The sequence below is a fragment of the Artemia franciscana genome, chromosome 9, assembly GCF_032884065.1.
Source record: "Artemia franciscana chromosome 9, ASM3288406v1, whole genome shotgun sequence".
Taxonomy (NCBI): Eukaryota; Metazoa; Arthropoda; class Branchiopoda; order Anostraca; family Artemiidae; genus Artemia; species Artemia franciscana.
Genome location: NC_088871.1, coordinates 40,854,815 through 40,878,671, shown reverse-complemented (window position 1 = coordinate 40,878,671; position 23,857 = coordinate 40,854,815). Strand labels below are relative to the sequence as shown.

The window sequence follows — 23,857 nt, the reverse complement described above, 5'->3', positions numbered from 1 at the left end:
GCCATTCTGTTCAGCTTAGTTGAAAACCTAAAAACTATGTCTATTGGGACAACTTAATCCCCCACAGTCATCCGATCAAAACTATGAAAAGACCATTTAGCAAAACAAGAAAAATATGTAAATTTAGTTTTAATTATTCAAGTGCGGTGAGCCAAAATCAAAACATGCATTAATTCAAAAGCATTCAGAAATTAAATAAGAAAACAAGTTTTTTTTTTTAATTGCAAGTAAGGAGCGACATTAAAACTTAAACTACCATCTTCGGCACTAAGTTTTCTCCATTTACTTAGAAACTTGGTGGGTATGTACCAAGACCTGGGAAACAATATTCAAGAAATTACAGGCGGTTAACCTTTACATTCTAGGTACCCCCAAAGTTTCTTTATTTAATGCTTTTCTATACCACGGGGAGGGACTTATGAGCAAGAATTGTAAGTTATGTTCTTCTTCTGGGACAAGGGGAATGTCATTAGTCTTCAGCAACTATGGTAACATTTTTGAATTTTATTCATTTTAGATACATCCTGGGATAGGGAACTTTGTCCTTATGCATGGGGCTGCGCAATGGTTAAAAATAATAATACAATATAATGACGTAGTTTTTTTTATTAGTACTGAAGTGTTTATATCGCAAACGCCCGGTAATAGACATGGAATTAAACTGTTTGTACCTTCATATACATAAGAAAATAGTAGGTGTTATGCTCTTAGGCCCAGTCACTTCATAAGTAAAAATAAAATAAAATTCTCCCTGAACATTTCAGCCTGATGCTCCAAACCGTATCTGAGAAAATTTTATGTAAGCTATCCTTACAAGTCATATTCTATGTGCATTTATCTTACTACGCAATTATGCATAGATTGTGACTCCCATAGAGGCTTACAATGAAAAAACGTTTTGGTAGATCAGAGACAAAAACCCTTTACCCCCTTCCCCCTCCCCAAATGCAAAATGTAAAGTCTCTTTTGGCCTAATATTTTCTTTCTTTTTACCTGAAGTATCTGAAAGTTTCAACTTGAATCTCAAATGAATCTTCCTTCAAGTTTCTAAGACCAGCCCTTCCTTAATAAGTGGCCAGGAGAAAAGTTACTTTCTATTTTCTGACTATTTTTAGAAAATCATTGATTTTTAAGGGCCAAAACGGAAAAGGGGCAACCAACCTCCTTTTAGTTCCCTTTTTTGATAACCAGCATTCTGTAACTCTTAAGATTTAGAGCCAAAATCCCTTCTTCAACCCCCGATTTCAACTTTCAAGTTTAATTTGTGTGTAACAATTTGTTGAGGATGATAGTCATTCCTGTAAAGTACAACTCTTCAGGAGGAGGAGGTGGGCTGAAATATAAAAAGGAATGATGGGATCATCATTTCCATGCTTTTTAGGAAAAGTTATTCGAACAAATTCTTTTTATGAAGATCCCCTCACCCCTCCCCTTCTCTAAAGGTAAGCAAATTAATGTAACCTTTATGTTACGCTTGCAAGGATTCTCCAATGAGACGAGAGATCAGTCCGAAGCATTAATATTACAGAATTAGTCCAAAAATACTGCTTGGAATGAAGGGAGAACATGCATGAAATTCTATCGCACCCCCCTCCTTCTACGTATATCTATAGGTTCATTGATAGTTAGCAAATTTGTGCATAAACGTTTATTTTCTAAGGCTTCAGGTACCCGTCCCAAACTACAAAATAAGGTCCAAAAACCCTCAACCATAAAAGCTGATATTCAATCATATGTCAATGTAGATGATATTATTAAAATGAGTCAAATTAGTCAAATGAAGCTTTTAAATTATTATCTGTTTTCACCACTAATTTCTTATGGATTCTGAGCATGTTTACGAACAAATATAATACCTTGGGACATTATGGCGTTGGAGACTGGGAAGGTAAATGTAAGACTTTTCACCTAAATGAATTGGTAGCCTCCAATTCTTCTGTCAACAGTATTTGAGTCGTCTTTGTGCCAAAAGTGTTATTTTGCACCACAAATGGGCCGGTAACACCATTTTCTTGTGGTACAATCTCTTTCGCTACTTAGAAAGGAATTAGAACTTTCAATTTCAGTTCGAGTGAGCTATTTTCAGATATTCAAGGACCACTGGCTCGAAGCGATCACCCGTGGAATAAAAAATTAAACTGCATCTGTGGACATCCTTCAACGAAAAAGAAATTCATCTTTGTAGATAAGGAGATAAGACCTCTGCATCAGACTTTTCTAGCATGCTAAGTTTGACGGTCACTCTCTATCAACCTCAATTCTCCTTCTGGGGATGTTTTCCTCCATTTTAAAAAATTTGGTAAATTTGTGCAGGGATATAATTTTCTATGTATAGCTTCAAACTTGATGACTTATACAACTTCTGAATCTTCATAAGGGGTCAACTCATTTTACGTATATTGTTAGCGATAATTTGGATTTCGGTCAAGATTAGTACGATTTCCTTTTTTAAACCGTTCGTTAGCACGAACTTTCAACATTCCACTGTATCAAAAGTGTGTATTATCTGTGACTTCTTTTCTTTTTTTTAGTATAATCTTTTAAAAATTTTTTTTCGTTTAACTCTTGTGTTTACTTTTTGTCATTAGTAATGACACCATAAGACTTCCTACCGAGTCCCTATCCCTGCTTCTAAACGTCGCAGCCCTATCCATGGCTTCCAAGGGATACTTATCTCTTCATTCTGACGACAGCCAGCAGGTACATGTTACGTCATAGGGAGGGTGGGATTTTTTTCTAAGAGATGCAGGTGTATGTTACCTAATAGGAAATGTTTTTTCTAAGAGACCCAGGTGCATGTTACATCATAGGGTTTGCTTACATCTGGTTGTTATGTAATAGCTTTTTTGATTCTTAAAGAAAGAAGACTTCAGGGCCCGCTAGTGGGGGAAACTTCAAGACACCAGACCCTAACGAGAGATTCCACCAGGTCTCCTAGCATCAAATTAAATTGGGCCCCTAATCTAACCATCAGTGACCCTAGCATCCAATTTCCCTGGGGGTCCTAGCATCCACTTCCATCGGAGCTCTAGCATCAAATTTAATTGGGGGCCTAGCATCCTATTTCATCTGGTCCCTAACCTAACCACCAGGGGCCCTAGCATCCAATTTCCCTGGGGGCCTTAACATTCAATTTCAACGGGGGGCCTTAGCTTTCAATTTTAACTGGCCCCTAACTCAACCTAACAACCGTGGGGGGAGGGGGCCTAGAGAGCATTCCACCCAGCAGACCTTGCTACCTAATGGGTTTTGTTTACTTTTGAGTAAGAGACGATCACGTCGAATACTAAGAAATATAATAACCCGTATCTCCTGGAAATAGAGTCAGATCAAAACAGCAAGTACACTAATAGAACCGCCATTTCCAAAATCCCTAAATAGGAAACTTACCATCCCTTGGCCTGAACAATAAGGGAAATATATTGGCTTCAACCACGAATTTTCTTTAAAATCAAGAAAAGTGGCTGCAACCGCGATATTCTGCATATACGGCATCTTTTTTTCCTTCTTTTTTTCTTTTGCTCAGATAGTAAGGCACCGGAATATCGTAGAGAGATGTTTAATGGCTAATTTTAAAGGAAATTGATGGGGTTGAAACATTTTGTAATTAAATTTTTTTTCATATATAATCATTATTTTACGAAAAACTACATTTTTCTATAGCGTTGCAGTAGCTTATGTCATTATAAAATCAAGAAATTTTCAAGTCTACGTGTTTTTGTGATTAGAATAATATTTAAAGCAAAATCAATATTTTTACAAAGAGCTGGATGTTCATATACTATTATATTAAAAGAAATTCATTAGAAGAACAAACTATTGCATGTATTGGACTTAGTTAGCTGCCTGATTCTTTGAGGTTCGTCTGTTATCAATTCCCAAGAAGATAAACCTTAGGATTTTTCCTGTTTGTAATCATCTGGGTCGCAGCGGGAGCTAGCAACCTAGAAAGAGACGATCATATCCAATACTACCAAATATAATAGCCCATAGCTCCTAAAAATAGAGTCAGATTGAAACAAAAGTATCAGTGGCGGATCCAGGTGGGAATGTAGGGGCAATCACCCCCCCCCCCTAACGTAGTGGTGAATTTGGGGTTGGGACCGCTTCCTACGGCTGGGGTGGGGACGAAGGTTATTTTTTGTAATTGGTTGTTAGTACTTGAGCTGTTAATAAGTTTTTAATTGTTAAGACTGTTTCTTTTCACAAACAAATTTGAAATAAAGTTTCAGTTACTTTGTGTGGTCTCTGTTAGATTTTACTGATGACGCATATCTCCTAAAATTATTTATCAAGGGAATCTGTCTGTATTACGACAAAAGCCAACTGGGAGGCGAAAATCTTCATTTCTTAATAACAAGAAGGGGAAATTTTAAATCCCAACTTCTTTAGGCTGTAGAATTGATATTTCAGCATTGTGCTATTACAACGGAGCTGAAAAACTTAATATTTAAACTTCTTTTACTGTCAAAAACTTGTCATCGAGTTTTGCTATGGCACAAAGACGAAAAAATTGATATCGTTACTTTTTTGGCTGTCATAAAATATGAGTTTGCTTATTTTGCGAAGCGGGGTGGTTCTTACAACATTGTTGTTTTTAAGGGGATTTGTATAAATGAAAGTAAATATTTGAGAAGTGTAAACATATTATTAATTTATGATTTGGATTTCTCTGAGAAAATGGTGGCCACTTTACAGCTTATTTTCATCTAGTTGATGCTCTGCATAATATGTCATATCACCTCCTCTTTTAAATAACGACGAGGACCACACTGCCTTTCCATCACAAACACCAAAAACAAGAAGAACAATAGGAATTTTTTAAGACAGTGGGAAACAAATTATAATGAATATTTAGGCCCTATGTCCAAGGGCCGTCCTCAGCAATACAAATAAGAAAAAACAACTTACGAGAGGATAAAATCTATAAAACTAACATGAACAATTTTTCAAGACAGTCCCAGCATCCTACCTCAGCGAAGTTCAACCAGGACTGAGTAATGAATTGTTATGAAACGAGGCAATTCAATGAAATGAAAGAAAATAATTTAAAAACAGGTTTTTAATGCCAGCCTAGCTTTTTTCGCTGCTGATCTTATAGGTCTATTTGTGAAAGGTTCTGTGTTAATATCTATTGGTTTTTCAAAATATTTTGGAAACTTAAGTCTGATTTCAATTGCTTCTCGAACTACTTGCTTTATGCCTAGATCATTGCTAATAATGGTGGGTTCTTCAAAAAGTATTTTGTGGCTAGGATTTTCGAAAACATGGCTGCTTAAAGCAGAATCAAAAGAAAGAGAAGTAATATTATTAGAATTCAGATCTTTGGTGATATCATCTTTATGTTGTTGTAGGCGTTTCTCGAAATTCTGGAGGGTTCTCCCTACATAGAATTTGCCACAGTCCCATGGTATTTGATAGACACCTCTTTTGCGAGGAACTGGAGTTTTATCTTTACCGGAATTTAGGAGATTTATGATTTTCAAATTATTGGTAAATACAACACACATTTTTTTTGGGTGCATACTTTTTTAAGATTTCTAGTGATTTTTGGGATATATGGGAGGTAAATTATGTTTTGGAGCTTATCGGGATTTTCACATGGTAAATTATCGTTGATTTTATGGGAGTGTCTTTTCACTCTACAGTTAATTGTATTATTAATAAATAAAAGAGAATACCCATTTCCAAAAAGTATGTCCCTGATAAAATCTAGTTCAGCTGTGATGCAGGAATCAGAACAAATATTCAGGGCACAATCTACGAGATATATTACGACACTTCTTTTAACTTGTGGGGGGTTGTTTGATTCAAAATGTAAATATCTATTGTTGTGTTGGTTTTCTGTAAATATTAAAATTGAGTTCATCTAAGTTACGAATAATTAGAACATCTAGGAATGAGATTTTATTTGCAATTTCAATTTCAAAGGTGAACTGTAAATTCCTATCATATGTGTTAAGGTGATCTAAAAAACCCCTAAGTTCATTTTCCCCATAGTTCCAATGTAAATTACGTCATCCATGTAACGTCCCAAAAGATATTATTCAAAAAATATGAATTTAATACCCAATTTACAATATGCTCTGCATAAATATTCGCCAGTAACCCGGAAAGAGGCGCACCCATGGGTAAGCCATTTATTTGTTTGTAGAAAGAATTACAGAATTGGAAATACATTGAATATTTGTTACAAAGTTTTTACTTTTTTGGCTGTCATAAAATATATGTACCTCCTCTCTTCATCCTTAAACGTTAAAATAAAGGCCAAACTCCTTAGAAATACCTGAACTTTAATAAAGATTCGTATAAGTATACAATTAAAACTAATACAGGCCATGAAGCCTCATGGAGACCATTGGAATAGTGCTCTTGTAAATATATACAATTTATATTTTATATTTTTAAAAAGTAATTTATTATTTTAAGTAATAATAAAAGGAACTGAACTGAACTAAGTATATGAGTCGAAATACTCCTTCATAGGTCGGAGTAGTCATTTAAGAAAAATAGTTTTTTGATAGATTGTTTATAAATGAAGGCAAATAATTATGTGTTTATTTTGTTTTTCTAACCGGTATAGATGGGTCTCTGACATCTTAGTTTGAATCAGTGGAATGGCTTCGATTTTTTTCAAACGTTTACTGATGAAATGTTGAAAAAACAAGTGGAAATTCACACCAAAGAGTTAACGACGGAAATGGAACGCGACTACAATATTATTTCAGAATTTCTCATCTTCTCGATACCAACCAGACACAAAATATAGCTATTTTTTGTATAGGGGTTGCATATATTTGTTCAGAAAATTGTATGAACTGCTACATATAGGGCTGAGGAATTTTATACTAATTTTGATACATTCTATCCAATCATATTTCCACGATTGGTTGTCTATAAATCAAAACTATTACAGGACAATTCTCTTAATTAATGCTAAACCTGAGCCGATGTTTCAAATTTTTATTTTTGTGCTCAACAGATATGCCGAGATTTAAACTTTGAATTCAATATATGAAGATCTAAAGATTAAAAAAAAATTAGAAATCTCCTGAGAATATAAATCACCAATCTACACCTATCAAACACAAAAATAACAAACATATAATCATTTATTTCTTAAGAAGTATTTCGACTCATATACTTAGTTTCAAGCACATACCTACATGCATCTTTATTGGAGTTAATATTTTTCTGACGATTTTGGTCTTTATTCGAATATTTTACGATGAATAGAATAGGAAACACTAACGAAGAGTTCTAAACTGACAGGACTCTAGACTGACAGTACTAGCCATTATAAACGTTCACCGAAATATTTAGGCAGAGATAGACCGTGTAATAAATAGATATGATGGGAGTAGAAATGAACAAATAGACTTTTTCTTATACAACTGTAAATTCTGTAATTTAAGCAAGATATACCAAACTTTCAAAAGTGGAAAGATACGCTACATTGTTATGAAAAGCGATATTTTGGTTAGTAAATTCTGATATTTCGTCAAAGTTTACACTGTTTATTAAAACATTATTTTATAAAAGAAATAGTAACTAGTAATGCTTTATTACATTTAATTAAAACCCTCTTTTTAAATGTCCTCTATGTATGTCTTTCTCTTTGTTCTATTTTTCTTGTTACACCCCAAAAGAACTAATATTTAATGTTTAATGTATCTTTTATGAATATAGGAGTTATATCTTAATCCTCATTTCCTACTCTTCATTACTATCATAATTACTAAGCGATGTCACAAAGTTAGGGGACATGCTAAATGGTTTGACCTGTGTCACAAAAAATGTATTACCCCAGAAGACGGTTCAAGACCAATCTTTTTGACAATAATTAGCTTAACTCACACGCTATAGTGGTCAGAAGTGCAAAGGCAAAAAATTAGGCAGAAAATATTAAATATTATTTTTTTAAGACGGTGAACATTTTTTTATTTTTTATTGGGGGGGGGGTAGTTTTAATAACGTACTATTTTGATTTTTATACCATTTTTATTTCGAAAAATTTATTAGAACTTTAAACCTCATGAGATACATATTTTTATTTCGACCTACCTGCGACGCATAATTGCTGAGATTCCTTTTAAATTGCTTGTATTTCTTTGTTCGCAAGTTTATTGAAGCAACCTATTGTGCACCCCCACTAAAGAAAATCCTGGATCTGCCCCTGCAAAGTATAGCATTAGAATCGCCTTTTCCGAAACCCCTATGTATGAAACTTACAAATCCTTGGCTTGAATAACTTATAACAAAGAACAAATTTATAGTAAAGAATGAACTCAAGCACACAGTAATTAATTTAATTTTGAAATTTATATTAAAAGACGATCATTAGAAGAACATTTTAGTAAGAATGGTCCTCCATTAGTGACAAAATGCTTATGAAAAGACGGTCTTACTTGTGATGTGTGCAGTGAAAATAAAACGTGTTTTTACTCTACCAAAGTAATTGTTAAGTATTAAATCATTTTATCTATGGTTAAGATTTGTATACACCACCTTGCCTTAGTTCTGCCTTAGGAATGATGTATCTGCGGAAGGATGATAGACTTAAATATCAACAAGTGAAATAACATCACTGGTATACTAAAATCCAACAGATTGATGATAAGCTCATCTGTAAACAAGTGGAATGACATCATTTTTATACAGTCCTAAAAAGGGCTTATTCCAGATTTCCTCTCACCCGTACTGTCTGTCTAGAATTTTTCTCTATCAACAAGTATCAACTTATCTATAAGTTTTTCTCTTATCCATCAACAAGCGAAATTACATCATTTTTATGATGTATAAAAGGGGATGTTCCCTCCTCAACACCCCGCTCTTTACGCTGAAGTTTTTTACTGTTTTAAATAGGAGAGTTTAGAGAAAGAGTCAAACTTTAGCGTAAAGAGCGGGGAGTTGAGGAGGGAACATCCCCTTTTATATACGGAGTAATTTCTGTTCGTCTTAAGTTTTAGTATTGCTCCTTACTTTCAGTTTTAAAAAAACTTGTTTTTTTATTTAATTTTACTATAAGAAATGATGATTTAAAATGTCAAAAATTTTCCTTGTGTTTTTATCTCATTCAAATATTAAATGTAAAAATGACTAAACATGATACCATATGACTAATGACTCCGACAGTGTGGTTTTACTTGACGAAACACCAACACAAAATAAAAAGATCATAAAAATAACCAGGATTACAGCAAAGGAAAAATCTTAGAACAAGAGTATTTGTCACTTTCTTGTTAATTTTACTATTATAAAAGGATGATTTAATTTGTCAAATTTTCCCTTTTAATTCTTATTCAAATATATAGAAAATGAATAAATTGTTCTTTGTATACTTTGTTCAAATCGAGTTTCTTTTTCTTTTTTTTCTGTTCGATTTTCGTCATTGCCCAGTAGGGCTGCCGTAATCACCTTTTTTCCAAAAGAAAGGACACTGATTGTAAAATGACTTATCTCTCAGATTGGATCCAAGTAATGAATAGCTGCCTTAGGGGGATATAACTATAATTCTTTACGATCCCTTTAGAGGAACTTTCCCCTGTTCTATCAGATGTCAGTAATAGTATTAGTGAAACTTTCAAAAGACGTATTGACTAAATCAGCAGATAGATTAGACACTGATTGAGTGATACTGCTGAAGAAATCGTATAGTGCTGCTAACGCAAAGTAAACTTTAGAATGATTGATTGTCCAAGAGTGACAGCACATAATTCTTCCTTTCCTCGAAAAAATCTATGACTGCAAAACTCTCAAAAATAATTCTGAGAACAGGTTGAGTGGATATGCATGTAATTCATGGCTTGTTTTACAGCGAAGAGTACGGTAAAGAATAAAGAAGGTAAATAAAACAGTACTGGACTTGACAGTCCCTACCGTTAATGCTGATCTCTCTTTCATTGGTCTTTAAAAAGGATTTGCAAGGGGGACTGGGTCCAGCCATTGTTTGCTCTCGCACACCTTCCTGTTTACCTTCCCCAGATTTCTCCAGGTATCCTTTTAGGGCTGGATCAACTATGTCTGATTTTATAGAGTCCCGCCACAAACCCTTGTTCCAAACCAAATAACCAACGACAGCAGGACTCGAACCCCCATCCTCAAGACAACGGATTTCAATTCTAACGTGCTAACTACTCGGCTACAGCGACCATAAAGTGTGTGAAAAAATTAAATCTAAAATAAGTTCACTTTGCACGTAAAAATCTGTGAAATGAGCAATGCTGGTGTTATATGGTCTTATGTACGAATTTTAACTTTGAATTTTAAACGTTTGACGAAAATTATCTAGTAGTAGTTGAGCAAGCTTCTTTTTGCTTATTTAAGACAAAAAAATTGCTTAGAATCAGAAATTTGGGCCGGGATGACTAAACCACTCAAATAAGATCCCCGAGTTTTTCCTTAAAAATATCCCATTCCAACGCTTTCCAGCTATCTCTTCAAAACTCAAAAAGTACCTTTGACCATATCCAAAGCATGTATGGCTTCCAGGTCTGAATCTCTCCCATAGTATCAATATTTTACACTTTCTGAAAATATAGTAGATAAAATCTCAGCTCCCAAGGACTGTACAATGAGCTATATCACTCGGGTATTCAAAGTGTGGAGGATTATTGACCAAATGGACATTGGAATGCTGCAAATTGCTAGAGAGCACTATCAAAATTTCGTTAATCAGAAATATGTAGCTGAATAAACTCTCCCCTCCCTACATTTATATTATCATGTTAAATAGGTTGTTAGGGAACCACCTAATTCATATTTCTATCTGGGCCTCGAAACCGTTTGAGGCTAGCCTATCCGTAGATTTTGTTATACATGAGAAGGGCGTTTGACAAACGTACTATAGTAACTTCACCAAAACATCACTTGTGCATAAAGGATGGAGCTTAGTGTTCAATCTAAGTTAGTTTAATAGCTTCCGCCTTGCTCACAAATGTGGTCCATTCCAACTTCATAGGGCTATAACGTGAGAAAGGCTGAGATCGCTAGGAAGTGTTCTGTGGATGAAAGATGACAGATTGCCAACGATTGTCCTTTTCGGTCAACCGTCTAAGGCCAAACGAAAAACAGGTGACTCGAATGGTGTACGAGATTGTTAAAGATTTAAAGGAAATAAGAACTTCTTGGGAGGGTTTAAAGAGAGAGGGTTAGACTAGATTGGGATGGAAGAGCAGCGTACGCGTCTGTGTTGGCCTAAGGTGGCTTGGTGCTGTAGTGAGCTGTTAGCAGTAGTAATAGTAACTTGCTTAAGCTCATTGCCAAAACGCTCTTACCAACAAGATTGAGGCTTGTAGCCAGTTAGAAAAAGATATGTAAAAATAGCTTTGATTTCTTGTTGACTACAACCGGAAGTTCCAAGAGCACATTTCCGTCTTTTACTGCTCTTAGCTCTTAGTATAGTTAAGAGAAAAATAAAAATAGAGAAGTGGTAGTTGCTGAAAGGCTTTATAAAGCTCTTGTCAAACAGCTCGTGGTAACAAGCTGTAAGTAGGGAATGAAGCGGCTCAATAGTAACTGAAAAGTCCAAGAAACAGAGTCTTATAACCATAGATGAATCAAAGAATCGGATTTTGATGCTTATTCAAATTATATAAAATTCATCAAGTTTAATGTTACTCATCAAAAGTTACAAGTCTGAAAAATATTTTACCAGTTTTTTGAAAGGGGAAAACGCCATCAAAACGTCAAGTAATCTAATCTTACCATCAGATTCAGCATATCAGAGAACCTTCCAGAAGTGGTTTCAAGCTCCTATATATATATATATATATATATATATATATATATATATATATATATATATATATATATATATATATATGTATATATATATATATATATATATATATATATATATATATATATATATATATATATATATATATATATATGCGGAATTTTGCATTTGCTGCCAGAAGAATGACTACGGATGCGTGTTTATTTACTTTTTTTTCTCTTTTCTTCCCAGGGGTGATGGTAACGAGGCAATGATCCTAAGAAATTGGAAGATTGCTCATTTGATCGGAAATAAAAGTTCTAGTGCTCTTTTGAAGTCGCCAAAAATGTTGAAGGGTAGCTAGGGAGGACGCCCCTGTTTCCCTCAAGTCGCCTCTAAGTGCCTTATATTGTCTTTGCTGACTAAATTTAAAATGCGAACATGGTCCGGGGGACGTTTTCAGCAGGGTTGGGATTGTCTGGAGGGGTTTTCAATAGGGGGAATTTTCCATGGCAGGATTTTTCTACTGAGGGATTTCAGGGAAAAATTTCCTACGGAGGCTGGATATCCGATATGATTTGAAATACGATCAGATATTAAAGTCTTTTTCTACTGAAAGTACGCTAAGAAAAATTTTTAGGCGGAGTCACCCGCAAGATATTTCACTGGGGGATTTTCAGCAAGGATAAAATTGCCCGAGGGAATTTTTAAGGGGGGAGAGACTTTTTGAAGGTGGGAAGCTGTATTTTCGGCATTATTCAAAAAATGGTCAAAAATTTAATGAAAAAACAAGCTTTTTTCAACTGAAAGTAAGCAGAAATATTGAAACTTAAAACGAACTAAAATATTAATATAAGTTCTAAAACATTTCAGTATTCAATGGGGGACAACCCCTCTTATATTGAGAATAGTTTCTGTTCGTTTTAAGTTTCAATATTGCTCCTTACTTTCAGTTGAAAAAACTTGTGTTTTTTCTATTTAATCAGAGCATGGGTTGAGATGAGTTCCATTATAATAGCATCACAGTTAAAAATGAACGGGTTGTAGCAATAAATAGCATCAGATTCAATCTCGAGAGAAAACCGATGGAAGGCGAAATCTACGGTTGGAAGGCAAGCGACGTTGAGAATTGAACTAATCGCAAATGCAAATGATGGTATTTAAGGCTTTCAAGCCTGTTGCTAACACGATACAGAAAAGTAGCTTTGATTCCTTGTTGAATAAAACCTTGAGTTCCATGAACTCACATCCATTTTTCATTTCCTCTCTAGTTTTTAGCATATTCAAAAGAAAAACAAAACGTAGAGAAGCAGCAGCTGCTGTAAGTGTTTACAAAGCTTTTGTCACACAAAGGGTGGAGATCTCTTCCATCTGAAAAGCACCACATGAAATGGATGGGCTCGTTGCTGAGAAACTGCACAAGTACACAACCAAAAAAACAATAGTTTTTAGAACGAGTCATGCGGAGAAAGGTCGAGACTATATAATCATCCTCTTTTGGAGGAAAGACAGATAAAATTTAAACCCCAGTCCGTATAATCCAGTTAAATCAGAGACATACTTATAAGCAGCTGAAAAATGTGGATTTGCAGGAAATTTATAGGACTGACCTATTGAACTGTTTATCACACTTAGAACATCAATTGGATTATTTTGAAGCTAAAGTAGTCACTCACCAAGATAAGAAATCACCAGTGCTAGAATCCAACAAACTCAAATTACCTTCAAAAATAAACAATCATGTATTTTGTAGTTGTCATATTTTGTCACGTAGTTGCCCAAAAACTCGTACCTGTTAGTGGGGCAGGCCCACGTCAGCAGTGGCAATCACCGTTTGACAGGTGGCCCAGTGAAACGCAGGACCTGCTTATTGATTTCTCCACCGTACTTTAAAAAAATATCTAAATATCCGAGCATCCAAAATACTCGTGCCAATAATCACACGTCACCAATTATCAGAGCTAGCGAAATACGACTGCATTGAATGAATGCTAGATGTGAACTAGCATTTCAAAACCTCAGCTGAGCTGGGTGTCAACTAGCATTCATTCAATGCAGTCGCATTTCGCTAGCTCTGATAATTATTTGGACATTTGGATTTTTTTTTAAGAGTACGGTAAAGAAATCAATTAGCAGGTCCTGCGTTTCACTGGGCCACCTGTCAAATGGTGATTGCCACTGCTGACGTGGGCCTGCCCCACTAACAGGTACGCGTTTTTTGGCAACTGTTGTAAATTACTTTTGATAAATTTGAGCTACAGATAATGGCTAAATTTACTATTCATGATCTGGCTCTAGCAAAGTTTCGAGGATTCTCCGATTGGCCAGTTCGTATTATTGAGGTTTTAGATCCAAAGACTGCGAATTCAAAGTCAAAAGTCTTTAAGATTCTAGTTTTTTGCTACGGGCCACATGACACCCAGTTTATTCTCGAGTCAAAGCTTATGCAGTTTGAGGCAAATAAAGCTGAAGCTATGAAATCTACTAGCAAGGGTGTAAAGGGAGCATTTGATGATTTTATTCATCAACAGCGTGTGATAATTGTCGGGTCGGCGGAAGGAAATTTTTGAAGTTTGGGTAAAGTAAATGACTGTATTTGTGCTGGCTTTGCGAATCAAAACGCCTGTCTTACTTTTAACTGAAAATAAAGAGCAATATCAACGAACTGTAGTAAGGAGCGACCCGGCTCAATAGTAACCAAAACTCTAAAAAATGGAAATTTTGATACCAATAGCTACATCAAAACAATCGCATTTTAATGCTGATTTTAAATATATAAGTTTCATCAAGTTTAGTCTTACCCATCAAAAGTTACGAGCCTGAGAAAATTTGCGTTATTTTAGAAAACAGGGGGAAACACCCCCCAAAGCCATAGAATCTTAACGAAAATCACACCATCAGATTCAGCGTATCAGAGAACCCTATTGTAAAGTTTCAAGCTCGTATCTACAAAAATGTGGAATTTTGCACTTTTTTCCAGAAGGCAGATCACGAATGCGTGTTTATTTGTTTTTTTGTTTTTTTTGTTTTTTTTTTTCCAGGGGTGATCGTATCGACCCATTTGTCCTAGAATGTTGCAAGAGGGCTCATTTTAACGTAAATGAAAAGTTCTAGTGCCCTTTTTAAGTGACCAAAAAATTGGAGGGCACCTAGGCCCCCTCCCACGCTAATTATTTTCCCAAAGTCAACGGATCAAAATTCTGAGATAGCCATTTTATTCAGCGTAGTCAAAAAACCTTATAACTATGTCTTTGGGGACGACTTACTCCCCCACAGTCCCCATGGGAGGGGCAACAAGTTACAAACTTTGACCAGTGCTTACATATACTAATGGTTATTGGGAAGTGTACAGGCGTTTTCAGGAGGATTTTTTTGGTTGGGGGGAAGGGTTGAGAAGAGGGGGATATGAAGGGGGAACTTTCCATCGAGAATTTGTCATGGGAGAAGAAAATTTCCATGAAGGGAGAGCAGGATTTACTAGCATTATTAAAAAAAAATAATTAAAAAATAAATATGAAAAAGTTTTTTCAGCTGGAAGTAAGGGACAGCATTGAAACTTAAAACAGAAACAGAAATTATTACCCATATGAGGGGCTCACCTCCTTCTAATACCTCGCTCTTTACGCTAAAGTATTTTTAGTAATTTCAACTATTTATTCTACGGCTTTTGTGACTCAGGGGTCGTTCTTAATGAATTGGGACAAAATTTAAGCTTAAGTGTAAAGAGCGAGGTACTGACGAGGGGGCGAACCCCCTAATATATGTAATTTACTAAAATTTCGTGGTAACGAACTGTTTGAAGGAGCGACCTGGCTCAATAGTAACCGAAACTGTAAAAATGGAATTTTGATACCAATAGTTAGATCAAAAGAGTCGTATTTTAATGCTAATTTTAAATATATAAGTTTCATCAAGTTTGGTCTTACCCATCAAAAGTTACGAACCTGAGAAATTTTGTTTTATTTTAGAAAATAGGGGGAAACAACTCCTAGAAGTCAAAGAATACGTAAATCATACCATCCCATTCAGCGGTCAGAGAATCCCACTGTAAAATTTTCAAGCTCATATCTACAAAAATGTGGATATCCGTATTTTTTGCCAGAAGACCGATCACGGGTGCGTGTTTATTTATTGTTTTTTTTTTTTTTTCTTTTTCCCAGGGGTGATTGTATCGATCTAGAACTCTTAGAATGTTGCAAATGGGCTCATTCTAAAGGGATTAAAAGTTGTAGTGCCCTTTTTAAGTGACCAAAAATGTAGGGCACCTAGGCCCCCTTCCTCGCTCATTTTTTACTCAAAGTCATCATATCAAAATTTTGAAATAGCCATTTTATTCACCATAGTCAATTATGTCTTCGGGAACGACTTACCACCACAGTCACCGTGGGACGGGCTGCAAGTTACAAACTTCGACCAGTTTTACATATAGTAATGGTTATTGGGAAGTGTACAGAGGTTTTCAGGGGGATTATTTTGTTTTTTTTGGAGGGGGGAATGTTTAGGGGGGGGTTACGTGGAAGGATCTTTCCATGGAGAAATATGTCATTGGAGAAGAAAATTTCAATGAAGGGGCGCAGGATTTTCCATCATTAAAAACAAAATGCAAAAATAAATATGAAAAGTTTTTCCAATTGAAAGCAAGTAGCAGCATTAAAACTTAAAACGAACAGAAAATATTACGCATATGAGGGGTTCACCTCCTCATAATACCTCGCTCTTTACTTTAAAGTATTTTTAGTAATTTCAACTATTTATTCTACGGCCTTTGTGATGCAGGGGTCATTCTTAATGAATTGGGACAAAATTTAAGCTTAAGTGTAAAGAGCGAGGTACTGACTAATATATGTAATAAAAACATGAGAATACAAAAGTTCTTTACGTAAGCTAATTTATAAGTTACGTAAATCTTTTACTAATAAAAAGATTCGTAAAACATTAAAAGTTCTAGTTGGCTTTTTAATTAACCAAAAAACCGGAGGGCAACTAGGCTTCCTCCCCCGCTCTTTTTTTCTCAAAATCGTTCGATTAAAATTATGAGAAAGCCATTTAGCAAAAAAAAATGTACATTTCTTTTTAATTTTCCTCTGCGGAAAGCCAAAATCAAAACATGCATTGATTCAAAAACGTTCAGAAATTAAATGAAAAAACAAGTTTTTTTTAACTGAAAGCAAGGAGCGACATTAAAACTTAAAACGAACCGAAATTACTTCGTATATGAAAGATGCTGCTTCCTGATCAACGCCCCGCTCTTTACGCTAAAGTGTTTTACTGTTTTAAAAAGAAGAATTGAGAGAAAGAGTCAAACTTTAGCGTAAAGAGCGGGGCGTTGATGAGGAAGCAGCCTCTTTCATATACGAAGTAATTTCTGTTCGTTTTAGGTTTTAATGTCGCTCCTTACTTTCAGTTAAAAAAAATTGTTTTTTTCATTTAATTGAAACTTAAAATGAACAGAAACTATTCACAATATGAGAGGGATTGTCCCCCATTCAATACCTCGTTCATAATAATGAAGTATTTTAGAACTTTTAAATAAGCTTCTTATCTTAGTCAAACGGCCCTTGTATTTCAGGATTCGTCCTTAAAAAATAAGGAAAAAGCAAAGTCAAACTTCAGCGTAAAGACCATGGTATTGAGGTGGGGAAAACACCCCTCACATAAGGAATAATTTCTGTTCATTTTAAGTTTCAATATTGCTCCGTACTTTCAGCTGGAAAAACTTGCGTTTCTTTTCTATTTAATCAGAGCAAGCTCGAAATAAGTTCCATTACAACAACATCAGATTTAAATGGACAGGCTCTAGCAACAAAAAGCATCAGAATGAAACGCGAACGGAAATAATGCAAAGCGAAATCTACGGTTAAAAGACAAGCGACGTTGAGAATTGAAACTAATCACAAACTAATCGGCCTTTTTATAGTTAAAAGTGATTGGAGGGCAACTAACCCCCCTCCCACGCCCACTTTATCCCCCAATATATCTAATTACAATTTTCAGATAGATATTTTGTTCAACGTAATTGAAAGGTAGGGAAATTATGTCTTTGAGGATGAAAAACCCCCACAGCCCTCAAGGTTATAAGTTATGCCCTGCGAGCATATAAGGTATATGTAGAAAGGGTGACCGTAAGAACCCTGGAATGGGCTCATTGGATTAGAAATCAGATATCCTAGTGCTCTTTTTGAGATCAGAGAGATCAAAGCATGAACCCCCCCCCCCATCTACTATTTTCCCGAAATGAATCTGATAGAAATTTGGGGATGGCTATTTGTTGTCGTGGAAACTTCGAAAAGAGCTCATTCAACTGGAAACTGAAAAGGATAGTGTTCTTTTAAATAGTCGAAAGTAATTGGGGGGCAACTAAACCCTCTCCTACGCCACCATTTCCTCAGACACATCCAATCAAAATTTTGAGGTTTTGTTCAACGTAATGAAAAAGTCCTGAAATTATGTCCTTAAGGATGGCAACCCCCAACAGCCCTCAGGGCAAGGGTTGAATGTATTTATAGAAAGTTGATCGTATAACCTTCGGAGGGGCAATTGGGACTGGTAATCAAAAGTTCTAGCGTTCTTTTTTAGATTCAGAGTGATCGCATGGTAGATACCCCCCCACCTCGTATTTTCCCAAAATTTCGAAAACAGCTCATTAGATTACAAACTGGAACGGCCAGTGCCCTTTTTAATAATTGAAAGTGATTGGAGGCCAAATAACGCCCCTCCCACGCCCACCATTTCCCCAAACCAATCCGAATTTTTTTTTTAAATGGCCATTTTGTTCAACGTAATTGAAAGGTCTGAAAATGATGGCCTTTGAGGATTGCAAACACATTGAGGATTAGAGGGTTGATACCCCCCCCCCCACAAACACACCTTGTATTTTCCCAAAACAAATCTGACATAAATTTTGAGATGGCAATTTTTTGTCGTAGGAACTTTGAAAACAGTTCATTTGATCGAAACTGGAAAAGGCCAATGCCTGCTTCAATAGTCAAAACTGATTGGAGGGAAACTATCCCCCTCCCCCGCCCACCATTTCCCCAAACCCATCCAATCAAAATTTTGAGATAGTCATTTTGTTCAACGTAATTGAAAGTACCCGAAATTATGTCTCAGAGGATGCCCCCCATCCACAGCCCTCATGGCAAGATAAGTTATGCCGTTGGGACATATGAGGTATATATGGAAAGGGTGATCGTATAAACTTCGGAGGGGGCTCTTTGGATTGGTAATCAGAAGTTCTAGTGCTTTTTTTGAGATTCAGAGTCATCGGAGGATGGAACCTCGTATTTCCCCATAATGCATCTGAAAAAAAAATGAGATTGCCATTTGTTGCCGTAGAAACTTTGAAAAATGCAGATTCGATTGGAAATTGAAGGGAGGGCTATTTGAGGTCAATAAGCCCCCCCCCCCCACTCCTACATACATCAATTCCTAAAACATTTCTAATCAAAATTTTGAGATAGCCATTTTGTATCCTACCCATGACCAGGAAGCCCAGGTTGTGGGCTCGAAGCGGTATACCAGTGGACCTTTCGACGATCCACGCGCCTGGTGCAGTTGAACGCTAATGAGAGAGCGTGCCGCGAGTCAGTGGAACTTACATTCAAAGAAATTCCCATGTAAAATCTGTATGAAAAGGGTCTCAATAGTTTGTCATCTATTACAGTGTCCCTGGCCTTAAGCGATACGCCCTCGCCTTTTGATGGTGCTGAGGCCGATAAATGAGTGAGTCATCCCAACTACGGCGTCACCGGCTTTAAGTGACGCACCTTCGCTTTTATTGTTGGTGGTGATGCCGATAAGTGAGCAAACCATCCCAACCCACATTAGCCAGAAGAAAAAGATTTTTGGAATATAATGCTGAAACATAAGATCAATGAAGAAAGTGACAATCCACCAAGTCATAGCTTATTAATTGGACAAATATAAGGCGGATGTGATCTGCCTTTTGAAACAAGGATCGGGGGTGTCCTGTCCGAAGAGATATGCTAGCAGAGTCACATGAGAAATACTGTTTTTTGAATTCTGGAGTGCAGGATGGTTCCGGGCTTGACGAAGTGGGATTCATGCTGAGTAATTCAAATCAACAAGTGTTTCTTGCATTGGACCCTATTAGCCCAAAAAATGTCTTAATCCACTTAAAGAGTAAACCGTTCAATATAAGCATTATATCGGTATATGCCCCCACCCGTGAGGCTGCTGAAGCTCAGAAAGACTCAATCTACATGGAGTTAGAGCATACAGTGAAGAGATACCCAAAGCGGGACAACCTCATAGTTGCAGAGGTTTGAATGGCCGTGTTAGACATACTGACCAATCAATATATGACGTCACTGGACACTACATATACGGACAGCAATGCAAAAAGGGTGAGCACATCAACCAGTTTGCTTTTGACCACAAATTTAAGGTTTCAAACTCTTTGCTCCAACATTAAAGTTCACAATTCATCATTTGGCACTCGTATCCCAGTGCCAGTATCCCCACTCATTAGTGATAATGTCACCGCATCCCAGATAGACTATATACCAGTCAGGATAAGATGGCAAAGCTCTGCCCAACTTGCCCGTGCCTACAAGGGAGTCTGTACTGGATCCATAGCAGAGAGTGACCTTACCCTTGTTGGAGCAAAAATACCTCTCTGTCTTAGTAAGAGAAGGAAAGTGGCCCCAAAAAGAAGTTTGAACATCGGCAAACTGGATTCTGATCAAGCCAAACATAGGTTTCGCCTTAAGCTCCAAAACAGGTTTGATACCCTACCCACCAGCGCTCAAGACCCCAAAGAAATGTGGCTGCAGTTTAAGACTACGACCACTGAGGTTGCACCTGATATACTTGGGTATTGCTGTCCCTCTAGGCAGAGTTGGATTTTGAAAGACACACTAGAAACGATTGAAGAGACGAGTGCCTCGAGTCATCTAGAAAATCAATCTAAACTGTACGGAGGAAGTGCATTAGGCAAAGCGTTAGAAAGGACCGTACCCGTCATCGTGAGGAAGTTTTTCGTGAACTAGAAACGTGGCCGGAGACCATGACTTTCGACCCACACATCAAAGTCTTAAAGAATCTTCAAGAAAGAATTCGAGTCTCTCCAACACTATCAATGATCAATAAGGGAATGCAATAGCTGATTGTGCCCAAAAAGTGGAGCGATAGAAATCGTATTTTAGCGACCTAGTAAACCCAAATCTGATTGCACTCGTTGTGTTGGAAAACACAACACCCTCGGTCTTCAGAGAGCTTTACATCATAAACATGTCTCCGCCATCCGGAAAGCTCAAGAGACACAAGTCTCCTGGCGAAAACAGAATTTCACCCAATACTTACAAAGTTTCCTTCTAGTTAATTGCAAGCCAGCTGCTTATTTATTGAAATATGGAAATCCAAGAGGTTCCCAAAAGTTTGAAAAATTTCAGTTAACCTTCCCATTTATGAAAAAAAACAATAATGTAGGGTGTTTTAATTATAGAGGCATATCTCTCATCGACATTGCAGCCAAATTATTATCCGTCATTCTACTTCGGAGATTTCAAACAGCAAGAGATAAGTGAACTTTGGAAAACTAGTCCGGATTTTGGCCTGGCAGAGGATACTCGGATCAGATTTTTGCCCTCCGTTTGATCACGAAACAATGCAAAAGGTACAACCTTCAACTCATCAACATATTCTAAGATTACGTTACTTTGACTCAGTTGAACGGAAAACTTCGTGGAATATTCTCCATTAAGATAGCATGCTACAGGAATTCGTTGACATCCTGGAAGCTTATTACCAAGGATGTTTATCCAAATTCAGAGTCGATGGCAAGAAATCTTCATTGTTTGATGTGGAATGGGGTGACAAACAAGGCTATATACTTTCTCCGGTCCTTTCAAATTATTGTATCGATTTGATCCTTGAGCGTGCTCATTGGAGATTTAAAGGAAGCTGGTAGAAGCCTAAGGTTGGTGGATCCTGACTACGCAGACAATGTAAATCTCCTCGCCCAGATCCCAGAATCAGCTCAGAAAATACTTGAGGCAGTGTCATATTTCTGAGTCTACCTTTGACTTCGGATAAACTCAAAGAAAACTAAAACTCTTCACCTGGACATCGCAAGAGATTATGAACTCACCCTTTAGAGCCACCCACTTGAAAATATTCATAGCTTCTTCTATCTGCAATCTGAGATGGATTCAAGAGAAGGATGCGAATAATATGTCAACAGATTTGGAGTCGCCGAAAGATTAGCTTAATAACAAAGATAAGAGTTTATAAATGAACAGTGAGAGCACTTTTTCTCTATGATGTCGAATCTTGGCCCATCAAAGCAGCTCAGGGGCACGCTCAAAAAGTCTTCGACCACCGTTGCTTGCATTTAATCTTGGGAACCCAGTTTTCAGACTACATTTCTAATGATGAAAACTATAGACGTTTTTACAACATCGAGAGAATCTCAGGTATCCTCAAGCTCCACTGGCTCCGTTGACTTGGACACGCACTACGTCGCCCATTACGCAAATACTACTCGCTGCATCCCTACTAACATAGCGTATAAGACAAGGAGGAAAGTTTAGAAATTGGTGAGTGCTAGTTAAACAAGATCTGGAACCAGTTGGAGGCTCTGGTAAATTTGGCCACAGATGGGACAAATGCTGGCTGAAGTTCGCCAAAGAACTGGCACAAGAACACTCATAGTGGGAGACCAGAAGCTCTGTTTGGATACCGAGGAAACGCCTAGTCATACCGCATGTACAAGTAAAATATTAAGAAGAATGTAAAGCATTATGTTCACTAATAACTTTGCGATTGTCTATTAGCATTTTTTTTTTCAAAAAATTTACTAAGAACGAAAGGCAAAGATATACATCAAGTGCTTGAAGGGTCACCTGAACTACCAGGCTTAGGTAATGCTATAAAATTTGCTTATTTTACTATCTCAGAAAAATAGGATGTGTATATTTATTTGGGTTTGTTGTCGCAATTTACTTTCATTAAGAAAAGCAATTTCTTTGACCTTTTTGTCTTACCGGTTTGCCTTAGTTTAATCTTAAGTGCCAGCAACTCATTTTTGAACAACGTTTAACAAAGGAAACATTTGGCAATTCTATTTATTCAACAAAGGAAATACAGTCAGACCAATGACTATGCATGATCAACCTGATTTCGAAACAACTTTTTCTTTTCTTTTGTTGTGGGAGAATTGGCTATTTTCTTGTTTTTGTTTAGCGAAAAAGACTTTTTAAGCAATGAATTTTCTAGACCATTTTTGCGCTCGTTATTCGTAGAATTCTAACAATGAGATCTTTCCCAAAATAACAAAAATAAAGATTAATCTTTTGGTAAAATAAAGAATGAAAATATTCCACCTTTTTACTTAAAAGTTACGTAGTTTTTGATAATGCACGTAAAACTAATTAAATAAAGAGGTACTGGGCAAACACATTTATGCTAACTTCTTGAATAGAAGGATATAGACTAAAGGAAACTATCCTAGGAAGGATTTTGAGCGAGGGGTTCAAATATAATTAAAAAATAGCAACATCTAGTCTCCTTTAATCTTTTTTAAATAGATGACACTGTCGTAGTGCTGCTTAAACTTCGCAAATCCTGGATATATTTAGTGAATTTGAAACGCCAGCAATATAGAAAGAGAAAACAAAAGAATAAGAAATTTTGAGAGAAAAATTTATCTCAGAGAGAAAATTTCTCTTTATGAGAGAAATTTTCATTTGATTTGATGGCATCAAGTATGAAAATAAAAATTGGAACATTTTTGGAAATTGGAAAAGATTTATTTTTTATGTGTACCGAAAATTTTTTATTCCAATAAGCGTGAATTGCCACATATGATGTAATTTTTTTTTTACTTTTTCTCAGAGCCAGTTTTCTTAAAACAAGATGTACTTTAAATATTATGCCACCTTCTCAGTGGGGGCCCTCTCCAGGCAACTCAGCGCGTCCCCAGGTGGCGGATAGGGGAAGATCCTATAGATGTGTAGGGTACCTCCCATACAGGGAGGCACGGACCAAGAGGGCCGTAGCCTCTGCATGTTGGGTAGGCATGTTGGGCTCCGGCGCAACAGTCAGGGACTGGCGTCCCTGCCCCTGGCCAAGCCAAAGTAAACGGTTGGACGTTGGCCTAGCAAGCTCTCCTTGTAA

General features: G+C 36.5%; 1 protein-coding gene across 4 annotated transcripts in view; it reads right to left on the bottom strand.

The window, feature by feature from the left end:
• Positions 1–23,085, bottom strand: part of LOC136031416 (glutamate-gated chloride channel-like) — a 237,077-nt gene extending 213,992 nt beyond the window's left edge. For 2 of the 4 annotated variants that reach the window (XM_065710972.1, XM_065710979.1), the window contains exon 1: positions 13,512–13,708. The gene's annotated coding sequence lies outside the window, so the exon portion shown is untranslated. Of the gene's footprint in view, positions 1–13,441; positions 13,467–13,511; positions 13,709–23,064 lie in introns of those variants that run through there. The other 2 variants (XM_065710976.1, XM_065710973.1) reach the window with 2 other exon arrangements.
• Between the last annotated feature and the right edge of the window lie 772 nt (positions 23,086–23,857).